The sequence below is a fragment of the Myxocyprinus asiaticus genome, chromosome 45, assembly GCF_019703515.2.
Source record: "Myxocyprinus asiaticus isolate MX2 ecotype Aquarium Trade chromosome 45, UBuf_Myxa_2, whole genome shotgun sequence".
NCBI lineage: Eukaryota > Metazoa > Chordata > Actinopteri > Cypriniformes > Catostomidae > Myxocyprinus > Myxocyprinus asiaticus.
In genome coordinates, this window is record NC_059388.1 from 19,499,253 (window position 1) to 19,515,250 (window position 15,998).

The 15,998-nt window shown below is 36.4% G+C and overlaps 1 protein-coding gene across 2 annotated transcripts in view; it reads right to left on the bottom strand.

The window, feature by feature from the left end:
* Nucleotides 1-15,757, bottom strand: part of LOC127434954 (neuronal cell adhesion molecule-like) — an 80,721-nt gene extending 64,964 nt beyond the window's left edge. For both annotated transcript variants that reach the window (XM_051688004.1, XM_051688003.1), the window contains exon 1: nt 15,636-15,757. The gene's annotated coding sequence lies outside the window, so the exon portion shown is untranslated. The remainder of the gene's footprint in view (nt 1-15,635) is intronic.
* Nucleotides 15,758-15,998: the final 241 nt, after the last annotated feature.

Below are 15,998 nucleotides of genomic sequence, written 5' to 3' on the forward strand. Positions count from 1 at the left end.
AATGTATCCATATTAATGTGGACATAGCCTTAAAGCAGCTTTATGTTCATGTGTTACTTACTTTTTAACCAAGAGTCATTTTAATAAAGGAGATCAAGATGTTGGGTATAAAGACCACAATCCTTTTTAGTTGCTCCATTAGAATTTCCTGCACTTTGCTACATTGATTTGTGATTCTCTAGCCACACTGAGGTCAAATCTAAGTCTAAGGTCAATGATCTGTCAATACTGCCAATAACACTGACTACAATACATTCGTTCATTGATAAGTGCAATAAATCAATTCCTAACCCCAATCCCCAACCATGACATTTACAAAACAATCATTTAGAGACACGCAAAAACTCCAATCAATACAAGAGTTTTAGGATATTCTGGGGTCAAATAAAAAACAAAATCACAATTGCATATGTTTTTTGTTTTTTTCACCCAATTTGGAATGCCCAATTCCCAATGCACTTTTAAGTCCTTGTGGTCACAGAGTGATTTGCCCCAGTCTGGGTGGCAGAGGATGAATCCCAGCTGCCTCTGCATCTGAGACCGCCAACCCGCGCATCTTATCACATGGCTTGTTGAGTGCGTTGCCATGGAGACATAGTGCATGTGGAGGCTTCACACCATCCACTGCGGCATCCACGCCCAACTCACCATGTGCCCCACTGAGAACAAACCACATTGTAGCGACCACGAGGAGGTTACCCCATGTGACTCTACCCTCCCTAGTAACTAGTAGCTTAGGAGACCTGGATGGAGTCACTCAGCACACCCTGGGATTTGAATTAGGGAACTAGTGAACTCCAGGGGTGGTAGCCAGCGTATTTTACCACTGAGCTACCCAGGCCCCCAATTTCATATGTTTGTTTTGCAGTTACTATATGTAGGAGAGCCCACATGCCTGAGTGTTTTCGATATTTATATCTTATTAAATCATATGTTCACAGTGACACTTTGTTATTAAATGTAACTGTACTGCATTGATCGCCCATACAGCAGTGTTCAGTCAATTTAAGTCCCTCTCACAGCAAGTCTCCAGTGTTTCTCTGCTCTATTCAAGAGATCTTTCAATTCATTCTGTTCATGACTGGACACACGCCAGACCCTGTCAATCTGGATTCAACAGAAATAACAGGGAGCTCGTAAAAAACAATGTACTTAAGGCACAGCCATTATTTATATACTATAAGTTGTAAGTAATTGTAGAATATAAAATAAAAAGCACACATTCCTGATTTGGTTTTCTCCAAAGAGAGATTTAACAAACAGTTCGATTTTAAGTTGTTTAAAGGATATTAACGTTCAATGTAACAGCACAAACATTCTAATGCGACGTCACACTTTTAAATATGTGCAGTTAAGAACTGTTTTAATTAAGCTAATTATAATTCTTACACCCAAAATCTACCCATAATGTGTTATAGATACATTAACAACACAATCCAACAATTCATCCAATTTTGCTGATATTCTATGAGTCTGTGTGGTACTCTGAGATCCTCAGAGTCAAGAAAAGTATGCTGAAATAACTTTATAATCTTTAAATTTATAAACTTATTACATTTGAGCAATATAACTGCCATACTGCACATTCTTTCATCTTTCAAAGAAACTCTAACATAATTCTAAAAATCATCCCTAACAATATTAGAGCTTTCTCTATACTTACATCAAATTAAAGGGTTAGAGAGGAAGAGAAAGGAAGAGAAAGAGAGAAAGAGCTCAGTATCTTCTCTTTTTAAGGTGTCTCAGAGGATGTGAACATGAAACCACAGGCCTGCTAAGAGTTACTTGAGGAGGAATACAAATTTTCTTAACACACAGGGCTCTATTTTCGTGAATGCACAAAGCGCAGCGCTACGCTCAACGACCGTGCGCAACGTCTTATCCAATTTTCATGAGAGAGTTCATTCTATGCACAATTTTCATGCCAGCACAAAGCTGTGGGTGTATTGTATGTAAATTAAGTGGCACAAAGCAAAATTTGCTGTTCTCCTAAGAATTTGGTTGTTGCACTAAGATGTTTCAATACCACATCTTAACTCAGGTCCAAATTCAGTTCCTGCATTTGCAGTTTGGAGATTTCACCAGCAGGAGGTTATAAAGTTCATGTCCAAATTCTGAAAGTACAGAACATCAAATAATGTCCTTGACGATCGCTGTTGAAGCCGTTTGTTGAATCAAAAAAATTATGAGATTTGTGTTACATTGGTTTATTTTTTCAATGATTATTATTTTTATTGTTATGTTTCAGTCAATGCAAAAGGGGCCAGTGGAAGAAGGAGAGAGTTAAATGTTTGGATTTGGTATGATTTTTTCCCACCACTTTGATTATATTTTTGTTTCGTTTGAAGTGTAATTTGAATTTAGAAATATTTTTGGTTTAATTTTTTGTGTTTCAATAAATTAATTACATTTTTCAAAATCAATGTCGACCAGTTGAACTGAAGTGTGTGCTAATACAATCACTGTTAATACTAGCCATGATTTATGTGTCAGTGGATGAAAATGATTAATAATACTTACATTCTCTGTAATTAAACAGAGCCTACATCCATATCCTGAATCACATTTTCCATGCGTATAAAAGGAACGTGTCCCATTTAACAAGGACGCACAAAATAATGTAAATCCATATTTTTATTCTTCCAATTCATTGCATACAGTCCATTTACACTACCAACTTTTTATGAATGTACTGTCTTTGTTTATATCAATGCTGCTAGACAGGGAATGGACTGTATAATAGGACGGAGAAGGTGCCGGAGGAGAACCTCCATTGACACGATTAGCACGCGTGATTAAATAGGGCCCAAATGTGAAATATTTAACAGAACTGCTCTATTTATTCATAACATATGAACATTGGTAGTTTGGTTCATAATTTATAATCTATTTTGGGACATACTGTATCTCTGATTTTGGATCATCCAAAAATGGGGCTTTACGGGAAAAAAATTACACATGTTGTCAGAAAGTTATAAAATATTTTCATGGTTTGGTTTTCTGTTATAAAAGGCTCCGTTTCCACCTAGTATTTGTGCGGTCAGGTGAGACTCATCGCTGTTTACACCTGGTTGCTTAAATGCGTCTCCTGTGACCACTTGTGTTCAGATTTGGAGGGGAGGGTCTCTGTTTCATTTTATTTATTTATTTTATTTTCTCCCCTTTTCTCCCCAGTTTGGAATGCGCAATTCCCAATGCGCTTTAAGTCCTCGTGGTGGCGTAGTGGCTCGCCTCAATCCGGGTGGCAGAGGATGAATCTCAGTTGCCTCCACTTCTGAGACTGTCAATCCACACATTTTATCACGTGGTTTGTTGAGCACGTTACCGCGGAGACGTATCGTGTGTGGAGGCCCACGCTATTCTCCGCGCCATCCACGCACAACTTACCACGTGAGAACCACACATTATAGTGACCACGAGGAGTGGCGCCTCGCTTCACTTTTGACGACATTCGTATGTGATTTTTGCGAGCCGATCACAAAATGTTTTAGACCCCATTTAGACCTGTATTTAGGGCTGACCACATGTGATCGGATCACCTGAAACGCATCTTAATACCAGGTGGAAACAGGGTCAAAGTGTGCTGAAATTATGAGCAAATGCAGCAGGTTGTTGAAATAAAAGTATCTTTACCTCATCTGTTCAGATTCTGAAATCCTGAGAGAGAAATTACTGACAAATTAAATGTAACAATATTTTATCAGTGCCCTTAAATAATTGACAGAATAAATACTTTTTAAATTGATATAAATGACTTTTCATAGTCGACAAGGGACTGCAATCACAAGCTAAACTCAAAACATCATTAAAGTCTAAAGACTGTCTGGAAAAAGTCTTGTCTCAGAGTACAGGGGAGTTTGAGGTCTTTAAATCAGGAAGTTAAAATTATTTAAGGCCTACATTGTGATTCATAGACAGAATACAGCTGCTGAAACTTATTAGATGACTTTTAAAGGCAGAAACTTATGACTTACATTAGAACAACATAAAATCACATCAAAGGCAAACAGGAGTGTGTTTTGGAAGAGTGGATAAAGAGTTCAGGGAGGAGGCCAGGAGGATGAGACCAGAAACTTGCCCCATAGAAGCGAAATTTCACAGGGCTTGAGGACGCCATGACCTCCAAGCTATTTACACAATTCATAAAGTGAACACGCATCTCTCCAAAGCAGCAAGCAGGCCACAGACCACAGCTCTCAAATATCCTTAAATCAGCACGTTTAAAACACAAGGATACCAGGCCAATTTAAATATTTCACATTTCTTGGTGGTTAGAGTGGTCGGATGTTAGACGCTTTAGAAAAAATGCTTAAGTTCTTGAGATGATGTTTGTTTGTTGATGCAAAAGAATAAAGACCCAGTGTCTAGAAATGTTTGATATTATGTCTACTACTAAAGCTGGGCGGTTTGACAGTATACTGTGTGACAGTAGATATAAATGTGCCAACTGGTAGAGATTTTGCTATACTGCTTATACCATGGTCGATATTTGTGTGGCTATAAGTGGGCAGGACTGCTTTACGTTATTTGCACTTGAGAATGATGAAAAAATGAGTAATGTGAAAATAGCGCAGAATGCAAAGCATAAATTAATAAACTTATCGTTTGGTTTGTATCCATCAAGTTCTAATTAAAAGAGAAAATTATCAAATGTAACCTTTAATATTTGAAGTATTTATTTCACTGGAATATCCAAAAATAGGTTTTACTAGGCATGTCATAAAATATGGATATATCAATTATTGATTGGCACATTATTTTATCAATATATTTTTGAGGCATCGATATATTAACATTAGCCAACATTTAAATTAGAAGCCTAATTTGTGTGCTTTCCAATTCACTCAGTTAGGCTTCTGTTTAATGTCTGGAATAATATTGTTGGGAGACCACAAGGGGGTGATATAAAATTTACTAAAGCATGTTACAAGTCACAGGTATCACAACATAGGACAGGTACTTTAGAGCTCCTTGCACAGGATGCATACAAACAAACATTACTAAGGTTTTTCTCCTTCTTTAAGAATGAAAGTGACGTTGATGAGTTTGCAGGTTAGGGTTGAATTTAATGGAAAACTATGTGGCGCTGCAGATTTTTGAGCAGCCTCGAGAGATGGTGAGACTGTGGTGAGTGTGTACATACTTTACATTTTAGAACGCACCATGTGGTCCGGCAGACATGTGCAGAGTGCAAACCCTTTTAATTTACCCTGCCCCGCACACTTTACCAAAGTTGTGTTGAGAAATGTGTTTGAAAACACAAGACTATTGTGCAACGGGTAGCCCTGTTTATAAAAAATCTTGATATATATCGATAATCATTGTGAAAATCTTCAGATTATCGATGCGTGAAAAAGGCATCGATCCCAAGCCTACAGTACGTATTACTACATGGTTTTAAAATATGAACCATTTTTCTGTTAAATTTCAACAGATATGTGGCTTCTCCTCAAGAAACCTTTGAAGAAAATGTCCTGGTCTTATTTTACTGCAAAATCAAAGGAAACAAATAAGAAATTATATTTTGCATATAGAATATGAAGTCTATTTTAAGGGTCATTGCAATTGTTTTTTTTACACATTTTAGCACATTTTAGCACCCAGTTCTCATTACCGCAATGAGTATTTTTGTTTATATAAAATTTTAATTTGAGTATTTATACATCATATTACTGTAGTTCTCCCTTGGTACTGCCTTTCATTTAAGCTAATTTTAATGAACAAAATCAATGTACAAACAGCATTGTTTATTGTAATACAGTAAAAAATTATTGTGGTAGGGTAAAGAGAAATCCTGTTGTTTTTAAAAGTAAAAGTAAAACATCCTTGCGTGTTTTGGTAATGAGAACTGGGGGTAAAATGTGCTTAAGTGTCCTGAAAATAATGTCACAATGTAAAAACAATCTTAATGGTCCTAAATAAAGGCTTTCTTTTCTTTAAGCAAAAATATAATTTCATATTTTTACATATTGATTTGTGGTTAAATATGACCAGGACATTTTCTTAAATGGTTTCGTGAGAATTACATATAACTATAAATATATTGTGATACTGTTACCATGATATACAGGTGCATCTCAATAAATTAGAATGTCGTGGAAAAGTTCATTTATTTCAGTAATTCAACTCAAATTGTGAAACTCGTGTATTAAATAAATTCAATGCACACAGACTGAAGTAGTTTAAGTCTTTGGTTCTTTTAATTGTGATGATTTTGGCTCACATTTAACAAAAACCCACCAATTCACTATCTCAAAAAATTAGAATATGGTGACATGCCAATCAGCTAATCAACTCAAAACACCTGCAAAGGTTTCCTGAGCCTTCAAAATGGTCTCTCAGTTTGGTTCACTAGGCTACACAATCATGGGGAAGACTGCTGATCTGACAGTTGTCCAGAAGACAATCATTGACACCCTTCACAAAAACAATTTGAGTTGAATTACTGAAATAAATGAACTTTTCCACGACATTCTAATTTATTGAGATGCACCTGTAAATGTAATCATACCATCATATGATTTTGGTCATACCACCCATCCCTACCTATACCATAAAACCACAAAAAAAGTAATTACATCTGTACTGAACTTTTGAAATGATCTGAATTATCAAGATAATAAGCAATGACACATCTGAAGGTGTGATGAAAAATTCTTGTAATGAGACAAAGAATTTAATTACCGAATGGTACAAACATGAAGACCATGGGAAAATGAGAGTAGGAGATCATTTAAGGCATAATTGCAAGTTGTCTTTCTTCGCAGAGGTGAGAGAGACTGCACATGAACTGAAACACCAGCATAAAAAAGAAACTTTATCAACACAACTGTCTGGCAGTAAAAAGCATGACTACGGCAAAATAGCCTACAATTCAATAGAGTTTCCGATACCCATGTTACATAAGGTGCCAATCCCCTCTGATGAAGAACAGTGCATGACCAGAAAACACAGTGCTTTAAGTTCCTAACCTCATCCAAAAATGTCCAGCCACTGCTTTCAATCAGTAAATTAGCAGATGACAGTATCAGAGATTCAGTCCATAAACAGGAACATATAGACAGAATGGTGCCTCTCATGAACCACCCCATCACCAGACTGAGAGAGCAGCGCATTGTTGAAATTGAGAGCGCATCAGTCGATTCAGTCGACCGATACAAGTGGGGCAACTGTGTCTCACACTCTGTGGGGACATTGTTGGAAAACTTTTAGACCAATTTATCCGGTCCCAATTTTCTAGTAATTCATATATTCATATCATAATTCAAAAGCAGATACAGTGGGAAAAGTTTTTGGACACTTATTACACTTAGAATGTCTGAATTTCAATGCAATACATACAAAATGTCAACCCTATTGGCAACTGTAAACAAACAATGCTAGATCTTTGCTCAGAACTATTTTAACTTATCTAAATAAATTTTTTTTTAAATTACTTTAAACTAACTGGTCATTTTAGTTGGTCTTTGAAACCTAAAAGTCTTTTAAAATGTTTGCTTGAAAAGAGTGTTTGTGCTATTTTATTTAATTTTTTTAAATAAATGCTACTTGGTTTGATATTTTGTTATATAATGCAAAAACATTCATAGATTTTTACGTGTGCCTTAAGTGTCCCCCACCACATAAAGTAAAAGCAGATATGCCATTTCTATCTGAGAATATTGTACTTCGGTTGAACTCACTGTTTTCCATATTGTTTTCCATAATGGTTAAACATAAAAGATGGCATTCCTTTCCCATAAACAGTCCTAGATTTGAACTTTGTGCCTCAAAGCAGGAGTACATTTCCTCCTTTCTAAGGGCTTTTACTTGTGGTCAGTCAAAGACATTGGAATGAAACACCACAGATGAAAAATAAACTGCTCTTGTGATGAGATAACAGTCAAAACTAAACAAAAGGGAACATGTCCTCCCATCTCCCATCAAAAGTGACTTAATATAAAATAAACAGAATATAGTAGCCTATATAGAAACAGTAAGCCACATGTAAACATTCATCAAATAAATTTTTTGCAGTGCAACATTTTTGAGTGTAGTCTATAAACGCACAGGTCAAAAGTCAAGCTTTATTGCAAGACAGATGGAGCTGAAAGAGCTTATATTTTAATCAGCCACCACAACATATAAGTACTCCATACAGGCCTAGAAGAAAACCGTCCTGCACATAATTCCTGAAGTTTTCATCACCCAAACTACATTGCTTTGTAATATAATTTAATTAAAAGCACCCAGCTTCTACACTGAAACATATGTCACACAAAGGCATTTGAAGAGATGTGTTGGTTACATGTGGCAATATGTTCCCTGCCTATAATCACAATAATATTCAATACAAAGCAGGCCTTATCTAAAAGGAAATAGATGCAAAAGTATTATACACCTGTTAAAGAAAAATGTATGCCCCTGGCAACACCTGTCACAAAAACTATTATTCACCAATCTACCACACTTAATCCGATTTAAAAACCATTTTTTTAGACAGAATTACACTAATTTCACTCTGTTTAAATCATACTTAGAATCTATGATGCATTAAAATCAGGACACAGGGCACATGTGGCATATTTGCAGGGCAATTCTGAGCATGCAAATATCTAGTCTGTCATACCAGTGGCAGCTGGTGCAGTGTGTCTCTATGTAAATATCCAGCATTTGAACTTACTGACACACAAACAAACACTCCAAAGCCACAAAAAGAGCAACAGTGTTATTTCACCCTCTGTAAGTCTGTCTCGCATCTAATGGTTTTCTATCTCTGATGGTCTAATTGTCTTCTATCTGCTGGGAGAGGTAGAGATAAGTCAATGTCTGCTAAACCTCAATGCAAAATATGTATTTTCCACTCCTAGAAATACCAGATGTCAGGGGTGATTCTAGGATTTCAAATTTAGGGGGGTGACACATATTTGCAAATTTTATGTATTCCACTCTGTTGCTGCATAGTTTTTTTTTTTTTTTATTTTATTTTATTTATTTTTTTTACTGTGTTTACATCATTCACGCTAGCCAGCTTATATTTATTCAGAATATTGTCATTTTCTATAATAAACACATATCAAATTATAAAAATAATCGAAACTGCTTAAAGAACCATAGCCATAGACAAACCATATATTATCATAATTGTGTAATTACTGGCAACATGTTTCATCTGTCCTAATCATTCCTTTGTTTGTTCTCCATTTATTTACAAAAATGATAGAACATGAATCAATTTCACAACTTAATACATAGATTAAAGTTCTATCAAACACAGCAAAAATATTTTATTAAAATAAATGTCACATTAAGCTTAGTCATTATTTAGTGGAATGAGTTAACTCCACAGATGTTTCTCTGTCTGTCATTAGCATGTGACTCGAGTCTTTTGAATCCGTTTTAAAGATCAGTTCCGATTTGTACTTGTTGGCATAATTCGTTCAGTAACTATTTTTTGACAACAAAGCAAACCTATCACTTTGTGAACTGCTGAGCATGCCTATCAAGCTATAAAACAAATTAGACGTTTCAATTATGTCCTGATGTCATTATAATGTCATCATCATCAGTCACTTTTACGCATAATTTATCCAGCCCCTTTCTCTCCTTATTAAATGAGATTACCAAACTAAACAAAGGACATTTTCCTCTCCTTCAGTCAGTCAACAGACACTGATCATTGCTCGGACACGAATTGTCTCATTGAAACTCAAATGAACGACTAATTCAGTAAAGGGGTGTATAGTGTGTCAAACCACTGATATGCTCCATCACAGCCCGCACTTAAATGCTATTGGCTCATGCCATAGTCGGTCTTTACAGTTGGGAAAAGCCACCAAAGCACTCTCGCACTTTAAACTAGTGCAGTGCTGCCACCGTTTAAAGAGATCACAACAGACAACAAACACGGCTGTGTGCTGATTGAAAAGTCATAGATTTTTAGGGGGCTTAGATTAAATTAAGGGGGGCTGATGCCCTCTTAAATATGGTCTAGCAATGCCTATACCAGGAGTCATTGTCCATTCATTCCATACAGTTATTGTCAGATCAGCATATTGCCTTTGGCAACAACCAGGTGCTGAAAGCTCCATGATGAAGCACAGCTGGCAGTGTTTGGTGGCACATACCTGGTGTCCGTTGTGCTTCATCAGCACTGCTATAAATTCCCATATAAGGACCCCAAAAAGAACAGTTTGATCTTGTTCATCTGGACCCACACTGTTCATAATCCAAATGTACGGACTGCGTAAACACTGAAGGGGGTAAAAATGCATTTATGCACTGCCATATATTGATCTGACAAAGAAAATTCAATGCATCCATTATGGAACTTTTGAATTATTGATTATAATCACTATAATAGAACCAAATGTTTTTCAAATTATTTTCTTATCCAAAATACAACTCTTGACCTATTTTCAGTAGTAAAAATCTAGCAAATCCAGATCACCAATCTACTTCCAGTGTGGGTGCTTTCGATATAACAGCAACAGAGGCATGGCAAGAAGATCAAGATTGATAATCAGATTGACCAATATTTTTTTACCAACATTCAAACTTTTCTACTTGTTATTGGCTCCTTAAAATTGGGTGTACCGATAAATGTAAAAATCTTGTTCCAAATCTCAATTTTGAAAAATACCACTTTGTCACAATTTACTTTGTCAACAGTATAATAATAATAATTACAATAGTTATAATAATGTTATTGTAATAATCATAATTGCTATTATTATTAAAATATTCAAAATGCCTTTCCACTACTCCATTAATACATTGTCACAAATGGCTTTCTGTTCATTTATTTGGTTTGATCTTTTTCTGTCTTACATGAAAGCACACATGAATTAACTCACACACACACACACACAGACTATTTTCACTTGTTACACCAATGCATAAATGCTAATTAAAAATACCAGGGAAAGCACAAAATGGGAAATTGGATGAACAATTCTCAGTGTCACTGAGGGACTTGTAGCTCTGTAGTACACAAGGCAGCAGCTGTTATGCACACATGCATACTAATATCCATTTGCCAGAGATGAGAAGCAAATGTCCCATATTTTCTAATTCATTAATCATCATTCAAAAGCGTCAAATGTTAGACAGGATGCAGGTAGCCAATAATGCAATTAGAGTACTCAAAATATGAATAATGATGTTGCAAAGCACTAATCATCCACACAATAAGGTCTCCTACCAAACTACATTCTGTGTGTATAGCTAGGACTACAGTGATAAAATGTGGTGGGTGAAAGAGTGCAGTGCTTATTACAGTATGGCCTAAAGGCTTTAAAAATCATGACCTGCAGTAACTGCAAAATGAACGAGACTACAATAAATATTCCAATTAGAGTAAAGCACAATATACATTTGGTCATTCAACAATGTCCTTAAGAGTTATTTAAAATTAACTCACTATAATATCAGCTATCCTAAATTATGAGCTAATTAAATCCCACGTGTGCCATAAAACTAGGGCTGCCCCCTAATAGTTGACCAAACGTTAGTCGATGAGAAGAGTCTTGGTCGACCAAGTTTGGATTGGTCGTTGGTCGCAGAAAAAAAAAACTCCACAGGAAGTGGCGAAGTCAGTGATGGACAGACATGATCGTTTACAGGGCTGGTCCATGCGGTATTTATTTATTCACATTCAAACCCACGAACATCGGTATTACCGCTGGTTGGACGCTAGGAGGTACTATGGGGTACTTTTCGTTAAGCAGGGTTAGGGTTAAGATCAAACAGCTTTTGAATTTTACTAATAAAACTGAGATATCTTACAACGGACCACTACCACTAGAGGTAGACTGATATATATCGGTTTTACTGATTAATCGGTGCCAATAGTTGCTTTTTAAAACTATCGGTTATCTGCAAAAATATATGGCGACAGTTGCCTAAGTTTTTTTTATTATTGTTCCTCAATCTTTCATCATTGACATTATTCATCCTCACTTCAATTATTTCAATGCATATGTTGTTATTTTGATTAGATAATCAAGTATCTGAACTGAAGCGAGGGCATGCAACGGAAAATGTGACTATATGGAAACGTGCCCTGTCAGCACATATATTCCAACTTAAATTTAAATAATAAACCTTCTTCCTCATTAAACCTAATCTGGTAAAGTGTATATATATATATAAATATACATACACACACAAAACTTAGTTCCGGTCCTCGAATCTGATTGGACGAGAGATGTTCCATGAGCACTGATGGACGCTTCACTGTGTGTATCACTCCGCTTGTGTTCATGCTGTTCTAAACTAAAGTGTAAGAGCAGTGCATATGTGTTAAGAGCTACTGTATGTGTGTCTCTTACATTACATATGTTAGCCAGCATGTGGTGGCAAAAGATAATTTTTGTGTGTAATATGAGTCAGTTAGGTGACGTGAAGTGAATCCGTGTCAGCCAGTGTTTACATACAACAGCGCTCCATGATCGCTTGTATTACTACTACACTACTAAAGCTAGAAAATAGCTTTAAACCGCTTTAAACGAACAACTTAAGCATTAAGGCTCATCACAGCTGAGAGACACAACAGACTGATTAATTACAGAACTCAAGGCGCTTACCACTTACTGGAGTTTCCACATTGGAGAGAAAGTATAGTCCAAAATGGCGGAGGAGATTGCGGTTTCTATAGTGATCGACTCTTGCGCACCGGCTACTGCGAAATAGGGAGAAATACCCCCACTTGGATGGCTATTTTCTACTGAGAAAGCTGACCTTCAGAAAGCTGACAGCATCTCTGCTTGGGAGTGGCAACAGGTGATCGCACATGCTCCATCTCTCTCTCTCTCACACATCCACACACACACACCTCTCTCTCTCTCTCTCTCTGTCTCTCTCTCTCTCACACACACACACATCCATCCATCCTTGTTTATCCAATAACTTGTTAGAAACAGCACAAGCCGTGATACTATTTCTGAAGTGACATTTTTGAATTACTAATGAAGGCTTGGACACATCATTTGGTTTGAACCAGCAACGGCAGATTCTGATCCGTCACGTAAGATAGTAGTTCCAAGCACAAATGTGTTTTTATGACCGTACTCATTTTTTTCTAATTTTTTTTAATGTACTTGTTCATTGAACTGTTGTATATAAGCAATATCACACTCCCAATTGTGCTATATGGCCCTAAATCAGCACTGCTGTGATTACCTATGGCACTCGGCCTGCGGCCGAATCAAAGCAGTGCTGATATAGGGCCATATCGCACTCTTGCTCGTGTGATATTGCTTAAATATATATATATATATATACACACACACACACACACACACACACACACAAACCCTTCATCTTGTGAAATATATAGGCTATAAAAAGATTAATTTGGTTTATACTTAAATAAAGAGCATTGTAACAGAGCCAAACCTCCGTCATTTCAAAATAACAGCCCCTTGTGTGTTTCGGGCTTGTTTATAGTTAAAAGTACCACATTATGCACCAAATATTCTTTTTTCAGCCGATATTTTTTTTTAATCGATTCATAGAATGTTACAACATTTTCTTAGTTGGCACAGACATCGAGGCCAGAGTCTAAAATGAATAAAATCCCAGATTTAATTTATTTTTCAACCAAAATCCCAATAATAATAATAAAAAAAAAAAAGAAGATTGGGTGCATAACATGGGACTTTCAACACTAAACAAGTCTGAAACACACCAGGGACTCTTATTTTGAAACGACATAGACTTGGCTCTGTTACAATGCTCTATATTTAATATTTACCAAAATAAGCTTTTTATAGCCTACATAATATTATCATTAATATTCACAAATGAAGTTGGAGACAAGATGTATGTGCTGACATGGGACATTTCTATATAGTCGCATTTTTCTTCACATGCCCTCACTTCAATTTAAAAAACTTAATTTTCAGAGGAACAAGGAGGAATAAAAAAAACTATTGGCAACAATTGGCATAGATTTTTGCCAATAACCAAAAGTTCCAAAAAGCAACTATCAGCACCGATCAATCTGTAAAACCGATATATCGGTCTACCTCTACAATAAACTTTATCTGGGGTTTTATTTATTTTGGACACTTGTAGGCGCTTTGGCTTTGCCCGTCATAGTAAGGACTAAGAACATTTTGATAAATCATTCTATAAATCAATTTTAAAACTATCGGCCGATTAATCGGTTATCGTCCTTTTCCAACACCTTATCAGTATCGGCAAAATCCACTATCGGTTGACCTCTAATTACCACTCACTTTACCATTAACTCTAAAAAAGCTACAGTACTGTGCAAATGTTTTAGGCACTTGTGAAAAATGTTGCATAGTGAGGATGTCTTCAAAAATAATGACATAAATAGTTTTCATTTATCACTTAATGTCATTCAAAGTCCAGTAAACATAAAAAACCTAAATCAATATTTGATGTGACCACCTTTGCCTTTAAAACAGCCCCAATTCTCCTAGGTACACCTGGACACAGTTTTTCTTGGTTGTTGGCAGATAGGATGTTCCAAGCTTCTTGGAGAATTCACCACAGTTCTTCTAACTTTTTAGGCTTTCTCAATTGCTTCTGTCTCTTCATGTAATCTCAGACTGATAGATGTTCAGTGGGGGTCTCTGTGGGGGCCATGACATCTGTTGCAGGGCTCCCTGTTCTTCTATTCTAATCTTTTCTATTTGCAAAAGCAATGGGAGTCTAACATTTATATTTCCTATTGACACACTAAAGCTGAAGATATAAACAACCATCTTAAGACAAATGTTTTTGTGAAACACCTTACGTGCCTAAGAATTTTGCACAGTACTGTATATATACATTATAGTACGCCTTTGTATTGCACAAGTGACAATATACATACAGTAGCCTAAATGTACAACAGAGTAGCCTGAGAAATGCCAGAGAAAGTGACACACAAAGCATTGTAGGTAAATCTTCTATTTTGCATTTTCAAGCTGTACCATTATTAAGACAAAATCTTTTCACATAAGCTAAATCACGAAACCACTACTAGCAGCAGCTATCAAATTCAGTATTCTCTATGCAGTATGCAAGAGATATTAACATGTCAAAGACATGTTACATGTCAAAGACATGTTAAAGAAAGAAAGAAAGAAAGAAAGAAAGCATTGCTTCTGTAATCGTGTGTATGGTTGCTATCATATGGCTATATTAAATGGCTGATTATTGTCTTCATGCAATGATAACAGATCTCAAATAACGTAAACTAACTGCCAAAATTAAACATTTACATTTAAGAAATGCGTCATAATAAACAAACATTGAGGATGAAGAATGAGAATCATGGAAACACCTGCTTTCGACCCGCAGCCGAGCAAGATTTTTATCAAACAGTCATTCGTTAAGGGCCGTTTATACACTGTCAGTATGACACGACACCAAATAAAAACGGAATTTGAAATTGTATTTTGGATTAAACGGGCATGATTGTTTCATTCTATCTGAAAGATACATATCCTTTGTGATGCCTGCCATATCTCCGCGAAAATCCGCATCATCATCGGTTGCCATGGGAAAGAGCGACTGGATGCTCGACAAATATATTGCACCTTATGCGCATTTTTCCTTATAAAAAGCATATTGGAAAACAAACATGAGCTAATAAAGCTGTTGCACGTGCGTTCAATATGCATAAATGTAAAGCTCACCTATTACAGTGCTGAATCTTCGACCCGTCCGTTTACAAGTGATTGGATTTATCTGGGAATGGTATGTTGTGTAGTCTCGCGTACTGCAGCCTGTGTTCGCGCGCTGCTCTTTCTCCTCGAGCGCTCTCACTGCCACTGCTGTCACACGCGCAGCGCCGTCAAGCGCATGCTCCGTGCAGGCGCAGTGGCATCGACACGAGAATAATCAGCAGCTGAGGAGCTTCAGGCAGATACCACACACACACAAAGCACAGTTGGACAATTATAATACAATATACACTATGCTATTTACAAAAATTACAACGCTCCTGACATTAAATCAGTAACCCTGAGATACCTTGCCAATGAAAAATATTGATAATT